We start from the raw sequence: 18,506 nt of genomic DNA on the forward strand, positions 1-18,506 counted from the left end.
GCCAGCGCTTCACTGGTGCACAAGAATGCTGAGCGAGTCTGATTTCTCAGAAAATCACGCAATTTTATAAATGACCTCTGTAGAGGTCAGTGAATCTCAACCAAAATGAGGGCGCTATGACGGTCTGCTGATTGATGACAATTCCAGACGGTGCATTATCATGATTATGCGAGGGGTTGATTTAGCACAGGAAAATTCCGTTACACAACCCCCTCCTCCATCGAAGCGCTGTCCCAGCGCTGACAACCCACCAGGCATAAAGGGAGTGTACATGTATTATCGATCCACATTGCTCTTTGGTATGTGTCCATAGCAGCAGCATTTTTATAAGTATCAGTTCAGCAACTTAATGTTCACTGCCAGCACAAAAAGTGACATGTGTATTAATAGCTGTTTCACAGTGCTCCTTTGTATGTGTCCATAACAGTGGCATTTTTATAAACTCAGTTCAACTTCAAATGTTCACTGCTAGCACAAAAAGTGACTCTTTAGTTTCACAAAACAGTTGTCACTCTCAATTGCCTGCTATATTACAGCACAGTCAGATTTGATTACCTGCAAATGTGTAGATTGATTAACATCTTTACTTTGCATAGAACAATATACTATGACACACAATTTACAATTATCTTTTTCATTGATTACTTGGCAAGAATTTAAAGCTACATGTCATTATCAAACAAAATGATGTGAATGAATTACTGATGTATTAGTGGAATGGAGGAATGAATGAACAGTGACATGGAATGTACAATCAATAATCAACATTTTGCATAGATCAAAACACACATTTTCCAAGGTGCAAACTTAGTAAAAAAAACAGCGCTGAACCAAACGCTACCAGAACTGAAAATTATGCAAGCATATGTAAATGCCGAGCATCGCCAATCGCAGAAACAAGCGCCATACTCTGAAAATAGCCAAGTCGGACGTTAGCCACCACAATGATAATTTAAAACCTTGCACATGAAAACACAACAGCGAATGTGAACTCCTCCCTCTGAACAATCGTCTTGTAGATGTCTATACATGCATCTAACAGCTAGTCTATACACCCCACAGACTGGTAAAAGTCGGTGCAACCAATTTACTCCTTCCAGGCAATACTCGAAGTAGATGTCTATAAATGCATCGATCAAATCTTCTTCACAATGTTCGCTTCAGATTATTTTATGACACTTGAAAACAGCATTGAAACACCATCCTCCTCTTCTACTAGACATACACCGATTGGTTCCTCCCAATTAACTGCGCTTGCATGGCCATAACTCCGATAATCAAATCACTGTCGAGTAATATATCAGCCTCAGGTACATAATTGAAATCACTGCGCAAACACATCATTAAAACAGTCTCTGAATCGCCACCTCTGATTGAATCCTGATAACACACAAATAATTCACATAATTTACTGCACATACGCGTCCTAAAATCACTACCTTGAACTACTACCAGGGTCGTCCCGGGACTACCGGAGCCAGGGGGTCAACGTGGTCCTCCTGGTCGGCACGAGCCTGTCATCGCTCAAAAATTACTTCCGCTGACTTCAGCATATTTCCCTTGAATTACTCCTGTATGACTTCCTCTCCAAACTCAGTGTTTCTTCAACCTCAGCTGTCCTATTAAGTGTCTTCACTCTTGGTACGACAACACTCCCTTGTGGCACACAGCAGCAACGGCCCGGAAAGACACCAGTCTACAAGAAGACAGAATCTACCTACAAATTCAGCAGACCTGTCTCCCGATCCAACCGAGATGGGCACCACACAGGAGGCTATCAGGATGATCTCATGTACAATGTATTGGCTGGCTTTACTTGTCCTCATTGGCGAGCTCTTCTTGTCATTAAATGGTTCAGTTACGCTACATATGTACAAATCAGTGCAGCTGGGTAGTTACAAATCCTGTCCAGTATGCATGTATCCACACTCAGTCTTCAGGGGCTAATTTAGTCACTAGTCCATCTGCATCCATCATTGAGTCTCCATCGCAACCTCTTGAAGGGATCACGTCTCAACTTCAGGCATTCCGCAGACAAAACACTTTGACTCTCCTCCGTTGACACCTGGATTATGCTCTGGTTGCAACTCATACTCTGCTGACACAAGATGATTTTAATTAGTAAACACAAAACATGACATGAACTTTCAAGAAGTCATCTGGTCCCAAGAAAAAGCACTTGTAGTCTTTTAAATGAAAGCATATTTACAAGATAAACATCACATTGTCTCTGCTGGAACTATTATCACCTGAGTCGATGTGTTGGATCATTACCTGTCTAACAACCGAGATTTCCCTACATGGCCAGGCAAGAAAATCCATTAAACAAGGTCAGCCATAAATAGTCTCCTTCACAACCACTCTAAAAGTCCTGCAGTTATGATGTCAAAAAGTGCCACAGATGCTCCTTTAATTACTCCTTGATTGGTAAAAATTACTCGCATTTACATCTGATTAGGCTTGAGTGGGTAACACCTGCAAAATTCAGTCACACCAAAATACATCAATAAAACAGAAAAATAGCAAGCACAAACAAAAATCCCACTTCTGACACCAATGTAACAGAATTTAAGGCTCGAGCGGTCTCTGGCAGGCGGGGTAAGGGTCAGGCGCAGAAACCTGGCCGATGTCTGGCGTGCGAAATCGCATGCGCAAAACACAAGAAGGCGCTTAATTTGAATAATTTGACATGTGCAGCATGGGACGCGTTGAAAGCAAACGGGATAAAAGGGCGCTTTCTTAAATACAAGAAAATCACACAGGAACACAATTTGGCGATTAATTTGAATATTGACACAAGAAACATGGGACACGCTTACTTAATAAAACAAGAAAATCACACAGGACTCAATTTGCTTACACCTTGGAAATCACCTTATATTATCTTAAAAACATGAATAAATACACAGCACTGATTGATCTCAAAAGTCAAATCCTGGTTTCATATAAAGTTATTATGTATACCACAACGGTTAGCTTGACTCATAAAACAATGATGAATATCACGCATCACGTACCAGCAGGGGAGCAAATTATTGGTTCCAGCAAAACAATTTAGTCAATAAAATAAAGTCAATGGGTCACATAATAAAACATAATAAATATCACACAACATCATGTTATTTGCTGAGATCATATTAGAGGACCAAACCTTAGATCAAACTCACCAGGGCACATAAATAACATAAAAATATACACAGTAAAATGGAACCAAAACACAGTCATGAAATGCAAATTGGTAAACAGAAATGTGTGTGTAAACCCGGGTATATTACATGTAATTTATGGCCATTTGTTTATGTCTGAAAAGTGCACAATATTTTGTCAGCGCTGAACAATATGAATGAGTCATTTTTTATAAACAATCTGCGAACCTGTATCATACAGTCTATATATGCTGTACACAAGATCATTATCGTCGAATACGATGACCCATCACACAATGTCCCAATGCACTGTCGCTTGGCAGAATGAAGAACCCAAACTCTCCATACTGTGACGCTGTATCTTTGCAATCAGGTTTCCAATATCAAAACAACACAGAAGCACTCACATTCTGCATCGAAAATCTCCGCGAATCACCACATATTCATTCAGCACTGGATCCCATTTGCAGCAGCAGTTCTTGTATTAATCATAGCTGCAGCTTATATTTCAAATCATCCTCCATAATCAGCACAAATCAGTCAAATCAGTGAAATAATCTCCCGAAATCACGTTACATCCATGATTGTTGTTGATTCCCCTCGATTCTGCCCATGCAGCAGAAAATGTCACGTTTTAGCACAATCCTCCGGGAGCAAAGTTCAGCGGTATACCACAACACACGGCCAGCGCTTCACTGATGCACAAGAATGCTGAGCGAGTCTGATTTCTCAGAAAATCACGCAATCTTACCAAATGACCTCTGTAGAGGTCAGTGAATCTCAACCAAAAATGCGGGCGCTATGATGGTCTGCTAGTTGATGACAGTTCCAGACGGTGATGTATCATGATTATGAAAGGGGTTGATTTAGCACAGGCAAATTCCGTTACACAACCCCCTCCTCCATCGAAGCGCTGCCCCAGCGCTGACAAACCACCAGGCATAAAGGAAGTGTACATGTAAATTGTTCCACAGCACTCTTTGGTATGTGTCCATAGCAGTAGCATATTTAAGTATCAGTTCAGCATCTCAATGTTCACTGCCAGCACAAAAAGTGACATGTGTTTAGATGTACATGGATTAATACTATATCACAGTGCTCCTTTGTATGTGTCCATAACAGTGGCATTTTTATAAACTCAGTTCAACTTTAAATGCTCACTGCTAGCACAAAAAGTGACTCTTTAGTTTCACAATATAGGGTTTAACAGTCACTCCTTTGCCTGCGATATTACAGCACAGATTTGTTTACATGAAAATGTAGATTGATTAACCTCCTTTACTCTGCATAAACAATATATTATGACACACAATTTACAGTTATAATTTTTTTCATTACTTGGCATTTAGTTAAAGCTTCATGTCATTGTCAAACAAAATGATGTGAATGAATTAATGATGTATTAGTGAAATGGAGGAGTGAATGAACATGACATGGAATGCACAATCAATAATCAACATTTTGCATAGATCAAAACACACATTTTCCAAGGTGTAAACCTAGTAAAAAAACAGCGCTGAACCAAACGCTACCAAAACTTAAAATTACGCAAGCATATGTAAATGCCGAGCATCGCCAATCGCAGGACAAGCGCCATATTCTGAAAATAGCCAGTCAGACGTTAGCCACCACAATGATAATTTAAAAACTTGCACACAAAAACAAAACAGCGAACGTGAACTCCTCCCTTTGAACAATCGTCTCGTAGATGTCTATACATGCATCTAACAGCTAGTCTATACACCCCACAGACTGGTAAAAGTCGGTGCAACCAATTTACTCCTTCCTGGCAATCCTCGTAGTAGATGTCTATAAATGCATCGATCAAATCTTCTTCACAATGTTCGCTTCAGATTATTTTATGACACTTGAAAACAGCATTGAAACACCATCCTCCTCTTCTGCTAGAACATACACTGATTGGTTCCTCCCCAATTAACTGCGCTTGCATGGCCATAACTCCGATAATCAAATCACTGTCGAGTAATATATCAGCCTCAGGTACATAATTGAAATCACTGCGCAAACACGTCATCAAAACAGTCTCTGAATCACCACCTCTGATTGAAATCCTGATAACACACAAATAATTCACATGATTTACTGCACACACACGTCCTTGAATCACTACCATGAACTACTTCCAGGGTCGTCCCGGGACTACCGGAGCCAGGGGGTCAACATGGTCCTCCTGGTCGTCACGAGCCTGTCATCGCTCAAAAATTACTTCCGCTGACTTCAGCATATTTCCCTCGAATTACTTCCGCATGACTAGTTCTCTCCTCCAAACTCAGTGTTTCGTCAACCTCAGCTGTCCTATATTAAGTGTCTTCACTCTTGGTACGACAACACTCCCTTGTGGCACACACAGTAGCAACGGCCCGGAAAGACACCAGTCTACAAGAAGACAAAGTCTACCTACAAATTCAGCAGACCTGTCTCCCGATCCAACCGAGATGGGCACCACATAGGAGGCTATCAGGATGATCTCATGTACAATGTATTGGTTGGCTGTACTTGTCCTCATTGGCGAGCTCTTCTTGTCATTAAATGGTTCAGTTACGCTACATATGTACAAATCAGTGCAGCTGGGTAGTTACAAATCCTGTCCAGTATGCATGTATCCATACTCAGAGTCTTCAGGGGCTAAATTAATCACAAGTCCATCTGCATCCATCATTGAGTCTCCATCGCAACCTCTTAAAGGGATCACGTCTCAACTTCAGGCATTCCGCAGACAAAACACTTTGACTCTCCTCTGTCGACATCTGAATTATGCGCTGGTTGCAACCCCTACTCTGCTAACACAAGATGATTTTAATTAGTTTAAACACAAAACATGACATGAAATTTTAAAAGTCATCCAACCCCAAGAAAAAGCACTAGTAGTCTTTCACCTGATAAAATATTTACAAGATAAACATCACATTGTTGTCTCTGCTGGAACAATTATCACCTGAGTCGATGTGTCGGATCAGTGCCTGTCTAACAACCGAGATTCCCCTACATGTACATGGCAAGAAAATCCATCAGACAAGGTCAGCCATAGTCTCCATCACATGACACTAAAAGTCCTGCAGTTATGATGATGTCAAAAAGTACTACTGATGCTCCCTTAATTACTCCTTGATTGGCAAAAATTACTCACATTTACATCTGATTAGGCTTGAGTGGGTAACACCTGCAAAATTCAGTCACACCAAAATACATCAATAAAACAGAAAAATAGCAAGCACAAACAAAAATCCCACTTCTGACACCAATGTAACAGAATAGAGTCCGATGCGGTCTTGGCAGGCGGGGTAAGGGTCAGGCGCAGAAACCTGGCCGATGTCTGGCGTATGAAATCGCATGCGCAAAACACAAAAAGGCGCTTAATTTGAATAATTGACACATGCAGCATGGGACGCGTCACAAGCAAACGCGATAAGAGGGCGCTTACTTAATAATACAAGAAAATCACACAGGAACACAATTTGGCGATTAATTTGAATATTGACACAAGAAACATGGGACACGCTTACTTAATAAAACAAGAAAATCACACAGGACTCAATTTGCTTACACCTTGGAAAAACATCTTATATTATCTTGAAAACATGAATAAAATACACAGCACTGATTAATTGATCTCTGAAGTCAAATCCTGGTTTCATATTGAAAGTTATTTGTACCACAACGGTTGGCTTGACTCGTACAAACATAATGAATATCACGCACCACGTATCAGCATTAGGAGCAAATTATTGGTTCCAGAAAACAATTTAGTCAATAAAATAAAGTCACTGGGTCACATAATAAAACATAATAAATATCACACAACATCATGTTATTTGCTGAGATCATATTAGAGGGCCAAACCTTAGATCAAACTCACCAGGGCACATAAATAACATAAAAATATACACAGTAAAATGGAACCAAAACACAGTCATGAAATGCAAATTGGTAAACAGAAATGTGTGTGTAAACCCGGGTATATTACATGTAATTTATGGCCATTTGTTTATGTCTGAAAAGTGCACAATATTTTGTCAGCGCTGAACAATATGAATGAGTCATTTCCATACACAATCTTCGAACCTGTATCATACAGTCTATAATGCTGTACACAAGAGCAGAATTGGCGATTTCGATGACCCATCACAATGTCCCATCCCATTGCACTTTCGCTTGGCATAAATCTAGAAGAACCCATGTACTCTCCATACTGTGACGCTGCATCTTTGCAATCAGGTTTCCAATATCAAAACAACACAGGAGCACTCACATTCTGCATCGAAAATCTCCGCGAATCACCACATATTCATTCAGCACTGGATCCCATTTGCAGCAGCAGTTCTTGTATTAATCATAGCTGCAGCTTATATTTCAAATCATCCTCCATAATCAGCACAAATCAGTCAAATCAGTGAAATAATCATCTGAAATTACGCCCCCCCATGATTGTTGTTGATTCCCTCGATTCTGCCCATGCAGCAGAAAATGTCACGTTTTAGCACAATCCTCCGGGAGCAAAGTTCAGCGGTATACCACAACACACGGCCAGCGCTTCACTGGTGCACAAGAATGCTGAGCGAGTCTGATTTCTCAGAAAATCACGCAATTTTATAAATGACCTCTGTAGAGGTCAGTGAATCTCAACCAAAATGAGGGCGCTATGACGGTCTGCTGATTGATGACAATTCCAGACGGTGCATTATCATGATTATGCGAGGGGTTGATTTAGCACAGGAAAATTCCGTTACAATATTTAGCACACCATCACGACGAACGCCACTTTCTTCTGGATTCGCAAAGAGACTGAACTCGGCATCCTAACAGCCAACCGAAGACTTTGTGTAACTCATCGTACATAGAGAAGACCAGGAGGCCAATTTATCAAGGTATTTTAATTTGGTAAAAACCCGATATCATGATGTAGTCTAGGAGATTAATCTAATTTTTTCTGTCTCCGCAGGAGGTAGTTTGCTTTGAAATTTACACCTAAAATGCCGCACATTGCGCGGCATGTAGGCCGATTGTACAAATTTATATTCTGACAAGTACTCTAATTTCCGCCCAATATCGAGAGCCCAAAATATATCCCCCACCTCTTTGCGCCATAGGCCTACATAAATTCGCCTATCGCCATTTCCGAATGTTCAAAAGGTAATCACGCTTCCTCAGCATGTGCAATAAATTAGCATTAAAATTAATCTTATTCTATAGGGATTCTAGAAACACCTAGCACGTGGCGCCAATGGTGCGGGTCTATCAAGCTCATGAATTATGCATTAGAAATTTTTTAAACTCATATGTTGTATAATTGAAGACCGAATTAAAAAGACTAGCTTGCGTATGCCGTCCTGTCAACCAGACCAAAATGCCATACTGCGCAGGTCAGCAACCAATCACGGCGCGCCTTTGTCATGACGTCAGACGCAAACTAGTATTTTTTTAATTCGGTATTTAATTATGGATTGTAGCCTCATCAGCAATATCGTAGAAATCAAGTCGGACAACCGTTATGCTGTGTGTGGCAATGTTTACACATTAAACAAGGTTTAATTTCATGTTCATACCCGCTGGACAGCAGGAAAAATGTTTATAACTGACATTTCAATACAATCATGTTACTTTTATCTTGAACTTGGAAGAAACTGATTTCAATAACAATTTCAATATTGCAAACTAATGACCATCAGTGACCATACATTACACTAAACAGTGAGATCCGTGCCGGTTTATGACTAGAAAGTAGAATGGATTATTTATTTCTGTTCATCTTGATATCAACATTTAAATGGTAAGTTCATGAGTTTGACCTCAATTAAAATACAAAACAGAACCCGTGTCAAATCTACATTGTATGTCGCACAATTATGTGTTGTGCATGACTGAGTGCATGATGCTAGCATGACTAGTCTAGGGTATGACTAGAAAGTAGAATGGATTATTTATTTCTGTTCATCTTGATATCAACATTTAAATGGTAAGTTCATGAGTTTGACCTCAATTAAAATACAAAACAGAACCCGTGTCAAATCTATACATTGTATGTCGCACAGTTATGTGCAGTGCATGACTGAGTGCATGATGCTAGCATGATTAGTAGTCTAGGGCTAGGCCCGGGGCTAGTCCTTTACTAGCCCTTGGCAGTTGGCAGTATCTGGAAAACACTCCTCCGACACAGCGCTAGTCCAAATCTAAAAAAACACTCTGCCAGTCCGAAACGAAAACGCTAGTCCGAATTTGCAAAACATGGCGCAATTCCGAATCTGAATTTAGGAAACACTGCGCTAGTCCGACTGCATTCGGACTAGTGCCGTGTTTTTCAGATTCGGACCAGCGCTGTGATATTCAGATTCGGACTACCGCTTTGGTTTTCTGCAGTTTCGGACTGACGCAGTGTTTTCCAGACTCGGACTAGCGCAGTGTATTTCGGATTCGGACTAGGGGTGTGTCGGACTGTTAACGTGTTTTCAGATTCGGACTAGCGGTGTGTCGGACTGTTGCAGTGGTGTTCAAATTTGCCAAATGCATCCATGGGTTTTATATCTTATTTTGTAGCCTATCTGAAAATTTTACTTTGCATAATTCTTGCAAATAAGGCCTACCTGACAACATTGCATAACAAAAATAAAAGAAAGTTGTTGCCAACGACTTGGTTTCGCTCCATTTTGACAGGCCATATTTTGGTAACCGAATATCCGATTAAAATAAAATTTTCAGTCTCAAGTATTAGGAGAAAATGGACTCACATATTTTAATCAGACAAAAATCTATATCCAATAGCATTATAAGTACCGTAAAACCCCGTCTACAAGGATATACCTAAGAAACGCCCTCAATAAAATTGGTTGCTTGTTGTATTTGGAGTTTGAGCAAATATATACTGGCACTGGGTGGCTATGCATTCCATCTAAGTATGTTGTAACACCAATCAATTGTATTGACATAATAACGACTGTTTCGTATATCAGGATCGTATAGCTCAATTGATAGAGCGTCAGACTTTGGAACTGAAGACATGCTGAAGAGAGCATGGTCCGGGCACCGGTTCCGTTTTTTCATTCTCGTTTAATTTTAACTTTTGACATGTTCTTTTATCTTTCTTCAAATCTACCTTTCTACTTTTAATTTTAGGTGCGTTTTTTTTTTTTTTTTTTTTTTTTAGTTTTTTTATAGTTTTTTTAGTAATTTTGTGGTTTTATAGAAACTAGTAAAAGCATTTATTCTAAATAATAGCGAAACCCACGGTTAGACAGATGTGTTGTAACTACTTGTCTGTCCTCGTCTTTGCAATAAAAACCTATGTTGCACCTTTGTGCCATCCCAATTCTTGAGGTAGGGTGCGTTTTTGGCTTAAGCACGATTTTGTTTCTACTTGAAATGAAATCAAAATAAATATTGTTCTGTTGCCACAATTGCAGTTTTTTCAATAAAAAAAAATAGATGAGGAATAATAATTATTCCATATTTGAATCTATTGTCCCATCAAGAATAGAGTGTCTTCAAAAACTTCAATCAATTCATCTGACAAAGGAAACTATTCTGGTCGTTCAATTTTGTTTCGCTTGCACCTGTTATATCACAGGCGTTGGTAGAGAAGGCACACTTCTCTTGTCTTCACCGAAGTAGTGATGTAAACACTAACATGATTAATTACCATAGCTAGCAATGGACATACACTATTTTTTGTTCCACTTGAACCCATACTATAGGCTATTCGCTGTCGATGTGACGTAATTAATCGGATTAACTACCATAGCAATTGATGAATACAATTTCGAATATATAGCCCTGCACTTCATCGTTCACGTGGCACCTATGCATTAAACCATAGTTGTCAAAGAAATGCTAATCACTCGCCATGTAAGATTAGTATTTATGAAAAGAGTGGTATTCAATCTATGTTTGGTGACATACGCGGGTGATTAGTGCAATCTGCTTGATGGTAGTTATTGCGATTATTACGTCACTTCGACAGCGAATTGTAGTATAGACGAATCCAACAAGCCAAGTGATGGTCAGAATTTATTCGGCCATTATACGCTGGTGAAGTTGCGTAATTAATCGGATTAATTACCATAGCAATAGGTGAAAACAATGTTGAACATATCGCGCTGCGCTACAAGCAGGTTACACTCATCACCTGTACTGTGTATGTCTGCAATCATAGATTGAATACAATACTGGTCTTTTCAAAGATCTTACAGGTGCAGCATGATATGGTTCAATGAAGAGGTACCGCCTGAACGTATCAGTGTATAACGCGGTATATTCAAAAATTGTTTTCACCTATTGCTATGGTAGTTAATCCGATTATTACGTAACTTCGCCAGCGTATTGAATAAAACAGGAGGATGTGAGTTCATAAGGGCAATGTCGGGGATAGGTCACAATCGATGTGGAGAGATGAGAGGTCCGACCAACAGCCATAGCGATTCAACTAATTCCAGCGGACGGTCTGTGGCTAGTAAGGAATCGTCTTTGACCACATGCGCAGATCTGTCTCGTCAGGAAGATATTTAATATCCCGAATTTATAATAGGCCTATGCCTACCAGTTCCATCGTATAACCGATCTGCTAGAGAATATTTGTTACCATGTTTAATAAATTCGTATTTATCGTATAATAAAATGTAGCCAAATGTATATTATGTGTCACACGGTTTTCTGCTGAACCACTAGCAGGCTATGTTACCACATCTATGACAATGACAAAGGTGAATTTTGATGATTTTTACGATCGTCCGGATGAGCAAATCACTGAATGGGTCTTTAGTTCCCTCCTCTCCTTATCCTGCCAATATTATATGAATCAAAGAAAAATAAAGAAAAATAAAATTAAACAAGAAAAAAGACAAAGAAAAGAAACAATAAAAGAAAAACAATAGAATAAATTAAACTAAATATGAAAAAAAATGATCACGAAAGGAGTCTTTAGAAAATGCAAGAAAATATAAATGAAAAGTTTGAACAATATTTTGTTTATAAAAGTTTGTGTGACCGTGATGAGGCTCGAACTCACCATCTTCCGATCTAAAGAACCAAAGTCTTATGCCTTGCCAAGTGAGCTATGCTCGTGAGATGCGAAATAAAGATAAAATAATACATTGTATACCTGCTTGTGTCGGTAAATGATTTGCTCAAATTCCATAATGATATAATATTGTGGAGGGCGCTAGCGTGAAATATGCTATCATCACAGTCGCTTCTATTCCTTATAGACGGGTTTCTACGGTATCTCCTTAACTAATAACAAAAGGTGTCCACTGGTATCTTGGAGGCATTGTCTTTTTTAAAGACATTTCTTGTTTACTCTGTGTGACCTTTCGTGACCTCTAGCAAAAAACGTACCCCACAATTGGAGTCCACTACCATAACTACCCCCTAGCAGGGTCTATACTAACACCTTAGGCGACGAAAAAAAGAAAACCTATTCTACGGGCGGACGGACCTTTCAAGTAGGGTCGGTCGGTCGGGCTTTTTTTTTCTTTTTTTTTTTGGAAATGACCCAAAAAATCACCAAAATCTGTAAATATTTGCAATTTGGGAAATACACAAAAAAAAATTTGTTCCTGAATTTGTCGAAATTTGGGTCGGTATTCATTTGTACAGGAATTTTTTTTTTCCCAATTTGTTCAAAATCTGGGTCGATCGGGCCCGTAGAACAGGGTTTTCTTTTTTCGTCGCCTTATGGTAACAAAATTGGTAGATATGGGCAGTGGCGTAGCGTCATATGGGCACGGGGCACGTGCCCCCATTGATTGTAAAATGTAGAAAATCCCATAGGAAAATTGCAAAAAAACTGCTTGTGCCCCCCCATCATGGTCGGTGCCCCCCCCCAATCGGATGACTCACGCTACGCCACTGGATATGGGTGTCGAACTCGACCATTTTTCAAAACCCCTTGTTCCTAATGGTTCGAAGCTGTTCAACCGGAATTTTGAGGTGGTGGGTCTTTGGGAGCTGACAGTTTCTTTTGGAGCTGCAAATCGGGATGCGGACAAGACTGAAATGGGGACTTTTGGAGCTGCGAAGAGTCAAAATCAAGGGTCTTTCTTGGCTTTTTGGTTCAATGAAAATCGCCTGACAAAAACCCAGAAATATGAGGAATGAGCAATTTTTGGGTCTTTTAGAGCTGAAATTATCAAAATCAAGGTCAAATATAGGAGGTCTTTCGGAGCTGCGAAATCCAAAAAAAAAAAAGGGGGGGGTCTTTCCGGGGAGCCTACCAGTATGGTCATTTGTGTTAAGTGCCCCGGGAGTTTGGTATGGGTACCCAGCAAACACAGAACGTTTTCGACATCATTCGCAAAAGGTTATAAAAGGTTGTCAGAAAACGTTAAAATGTCGGGTTATATAAAGAGTACATTAATGGTATAAAACGTTTTCATAACATTAAATAACATTTGCTGGTAATTTACTGCACAGCAAACACAAATGTTTTACAGAAAACATTTAAATGTCGGGTTATATAAAGGGTATAAAAACGTTTTCATAACATTCCAAAAACATTTTTGAAAACTTGGTACAAATCATTCTAAACAGAATGTTATTTTGGGGTTGAAAAAATATTTTGCAAAAAATGTTTGCCCAAAATATTTACAATAACGTTTTTAAAATGTTTTCACGACCTTTATATAACCCGACATTTAAATGTTATTAAAACGTTTTGTAAAAAACATTTTAAGAACATTTCTGTGTTTTCTGGGTGCAAATATTTTAACATAATGTTATTTAAGTGTTGACAAAATATTTGGCCAAAAATGTTTGCAAAAATAGTTTACAATGACATTTCGAAAACATTTAAAAATATTGTTGAAGTGTGTTTTCATACAAAACGTTTTAAAACGTTATTATGACCTTTATATAACCCGACATTTTAATGTTATTAAAACGTTTTTACCTAAACCAAAACACAAAATATAACTTATTTTTTAAAAACATTTGTGTGTTTGCTGGGTAGGGATGTACCGCTGAGAATTTGAAAGTGGACCCATCAAATACCATTTTTTTTCAAGAAATCTAGACCCATCGATATACCAATATTCAAGGCCGAATTTAATACAAAAGTGTCTTGGAATTTAAAAAAAATTTCGAAAATTTCGAAAAAGGGACTCATCCATACATTCTGAGAATGTGGGTTCTTGCTGTCCTGTATGTGTTGAAAATTTAAAGAATCCCAAAATGGTTCTTTCTGCCCTTTCCAGAACCCTTTTCAGATCTAAAATGGTTCTTTCTAACCTTTCCAAAACCCATTTCAGATCTAAAATGGTTCTTTCTAACCTTTCCAAAACCCTTTTCAGATCTAAAATGGTTCTTTCTAACCTTTCTAGAACCCTTTTCAGGTCTAAAATGGTTCTTTCTAACCTTTCTAGAACCCTTTTCTGTTCTTTGTAGAACCATTTAAGGTTCCAATGTCTTATTGTATCCGAACCATTTAGGTTTTCTTTGCAAGCAAAAGAAATTCTAAAATTTGATTAAATCAAAATCCCCCGGGGTGGGGGTTCTTCAAAATTATTTTGCACGGGGATGTGCCACGCAGAATTTCGGGCGTTGACTTTATCTATACCCACCTACTTTTTTGCAACTTGGTAACCCATCAGTAGGCCAATACCAATATTTCACAAAAAAGCACATTATTATGTTTTGATGGATCCAAGTTGTGATAATATTGGATCCAAAACATAATAATGATAAAATTGGATGCTTTACGCCCAATATTTATTGGTCTCGCTATGAATTTTAAAATATTGGACTCGACTATACGTCTCGTCCAATATTTTAAAACTCATAGCTCAACCAATAAATATGAGCTCAACCGATCCAATTTTATATCATAATTATGCCTAAATTTGCCCAAATTGGATGCTTTTAAGGGCACTTTTGCCCAAATGCGCCCAATTGGTCTTCACTGAAAATCGATCGTTATGCCGAAATCATTGCAAAAATCATAGTGCTGTGTTTAAAAACATGATTTTTTTACAGATGGCGAGACATGCTATCATAGCAATCTGTCTAATCGTGGCAATATGGGTGATGCTCACTACAGCCCAGAACAACAACAACAACAACAATAATAATAACAACAACAACAACAACAACAATAATAATAACAATAATAATAATAATAATAACAATTGTATTTGGTTGTTTACTAAGAACAACAATAATAATAACAATAATAATAATAACAATAACAACAATAACAACAACAACAACCTGGCTAAGTGTTTTGACCTGTATGATGAACCAGAATATGGTAACGTCCCGAAGAATAACAACAACAACAACAATAACAACAACAACAACAATAACAATAATAACAACAATAATTTGTGCTTCAGTCTTGAAACGCAGAACAACAACAACAATAATAATAACAATAACAACAACAACAACAATAACAACAACAATAACAACAATGTTTGCGGTTGTAGCTGCGTGCCCATCCCTACCTTCTGCGTCGGCTTCGTTTGTACTCGCATTCTGCGCGCCTGGCCTGGTTGGTTCATGGGTCGCATCATTGTCCCAATTGAGGTAGACATTACCGGAGGATGGCAGATCAAGCTTCAGTTCACGAGGAGCATATTTGAGTTTGAGGTAAGTGATTCCCTCTAAGGGCCGGTTTCTCGAAGCATGGCTACCGGGCATGGCTAGTGTTCAGGCTTCCTAACCCATCAGGCTTGAAGTTCAATTATTATTAGTCATAAAGTGCTTCCAATTTCACATCATATATCACCTAGAAAGAATGATGAATTAATCAAAATGGATCCACATTGGTAGGGCTAACCTGTTTGCTTAGGAAGCCTGACCACTAGCCTAGCTTCGAGAAATCGGACCCTAGGTCAATAGTTAGTGGCGAGAAGTAAGCACACATTAAGTTTAACGATACAAACTTCGCGCGTATTCGTCGTTCGTTTATGCTATAGGAACATAGGACGGTGCCCGAGTATTCGGCTGTATATCCAACCGAAAATTTCACAAATAATTCTGAATACGCTCGTAATTTAGTACCGTAGTATGTAATGAAACATTATTTTTCCACTCTAAATCCTTTGGAGAGTCAACTCCATACACTTTGAAGAACTGTCCATGTATGTTTTTGCGTGAGCAACGGTTAAAATACATAGCCGACCCATCTGGATCACTCCCATATTTTTGCGGAATTTCCAAATGTGAGCCTTTTTGTCCAAACAATCGCATGGATGCAAAAGCGCATGGAATTCACTTCCTAACAATGGACTTTGGGGCAATTTTTGAATTAAAAAAAATTTGGACGCTCTTTGACATTTTTACCCATGAAAAGTGGACTTTTTCGTAGGTTGGGAGTGACGGCGTACTATACCCTCTGCGTACTCTGAGGGCAAACCCTCATTTTAAATGCATACAAGTCGTTTTCGTCTCCCGAAAATCTACCATACCAAGTTACATCCTAAGATCCTTGCATGCTGCGTAAAAATCCTAAGAGAAGAAAAAATAAAGGAGTAAGCCTCACTTGCCCTGTGCATCTTCCCCTTTTGCTTGAAAAACACCGTGTTTTGGACCAAAATAGGACAAAATTGCAAAATTTTGCGTGCTTCGCCTCATCAAATGCCATACTTCACCTTCATCATTTTTAGTCCAAAATTGAACAAATTTCGCAAATATCCTACAACCGGCATAAAATATGCTCGCCCTCACCTAGATTTTTAAGCTTTCGCTGCCACTGTAACGGGCGCTGATAAATCAGTCATAAATATAGGAAAGGTTTTTAACACAAGTCTCCACATACATAAATGACAGCCAGTGAAAAAAAAATTACTGACCATCCAGGATTTGAACCTGGGACCTTCGGATCACCGGACCGATGCTATAATATATACCATGAGCAAATGAGTCAGATGGAGAAGAGCAGCGATGTTATTATAGGCCTTGTTATTATCTAAGGCCTTGTTATTATCTATAGGCCTTCAGTGATGTTATTATCTATAGGCCTTCAGTTCATAAATGTTTTGCTGAAATTGCTTACTATAAACATTAAGACATTCTATTTTTTCCTACTTAATTTTTACTTCTATTTTTATCTTTATTTTATAGTCGTGTGCTGTGACTGTGGTGAACATCTTCTCTGGAAAGAACAGTGATCAACGTAATCGTGTCCTTCTCACCAACGCCCTCTGGAATGCCGATCTGAAGGCAGGAACCGAGCTTGACATCAGCTTCACCGTGCGAATCTACAAGCGATTTAAAGGTGGTGCCAGAGCACGTGTTAACTTCATCCCACGTCCATACAACGTCCCAGAATAAAACTGAACAGAACTTGAAATTCATAGAACTCAGTAGACTTTATAACATAATTATTGTGATATTGTGATCCGGTCAACTAACAATATAGGCCTAGGCCCTAGCATGCTTCAAGTCACACCGCGGGAGTGGTCCACCACAAACAAGCCGTAAAGTCGGCCCCGGTCAATTTGGTTTTATTTCGTGTTTAGAAAATATATATCATCATAAGCTTTAAAATGGTATATATATCATTCGACTTCAAACGACAGTTTATGGTTTGTTGAATTTTGCTCCTTCAACAAAATGGTACCTTATTTCGGTTCTTCATGTGTCTCTTTTCCAATATCAAACAGTCATAATTGGCGGTCATTTCAAATCATCCCCAAGTCAACGAGGTTCAGGAATGTCCTTTCATTGTTAATGGTTGGTTATACATACCTAGACAAAATACAACGCTTTGTAACCCACCACTTGAACAGGATTTAGCCAAAGCAAACAAAGACTATAGAGCTATTTAAGAATTCTATAGACTTAGGTAGAAGCTTATTAGGCCTCTTCAACAATAGGATTATCGATTGGTTTAAAAGGTGTTTGACTGGCACTAGCAAAATGAGATACATGTAGCACCAACTTGAGGTATAATTCGACCTTCATGCATATTTTACACTGTAACTCAGAATACAATTTGCCGACTTTTCGGCTGGTTTGTGGTGGACAGTCACGATATTCTTTCGCAGGATGGAATGGGTGTGGTGGGTGTATGGGGTGTGTGTTATATGGAACGCCAAATTAATGCAAAAACTGATGAAACTCTGGTTGGTTGATCGCATTAGGCAATACCGTAAACGTTCGCCTAATGGCGCTTTTGGATTCTTAGAAATGTGAGAGCGCCATCCTTGTAAAATCTCAACAGCATTAAGGATACGTGTATGTTAAATTGAGCAACCTGGACATAATACCTCAGAAAAAAATATCGTGACATGACCCAATAATTTAGGTCACTAGGTTAGTTGCTAGAGCAGCAAATCTTTTGGGGTTTCTTCAGGTATTCTTTCTCAAAGTGCCATTGGACTTAATTTGTAAATCGATTCATACGTTATA

The 18,506-nt window shown here is 38.8% G+C and overlaps 1 protein-coding gene across 1 annotated transcript in view; it reads left to right on the plus strand.

Moving 5' to 3' along the window:
* The first annotated feature begins 7,899 nt into the window (after positions 1 to 7,899).
* LOC140149659 (xanthine dehydrogenase/oxidase-like) overlaps positions 7,900 to 18,506 on the plus strand; it is a 54,653-nt gene continuing 44,046 nt past the window's right edge. Inside the window, exon 1 of the mRNA XM_072171738.1 lies at positions 7,900 to 8,032. The gene's annotated coding sequence lies outside the window, so the exon portion shown is untranslated. The remainder of the gene's footprint in view (positions 8,033 to 18,506) is intronic.

Source organism: Amphiura filiformis, chromosome 4 (assembly GCF_039555335.1).
Source record: "Amphiura filiformis chromosome 4, Afil_fr2py, whole genome shotgun sequence".
NCBI lineage: Eukaryota > Metazoa > Echinodermata > Ophiuroidea > Amphilepidida > Amphiuridae > Amphiura > Amphiura filiformis.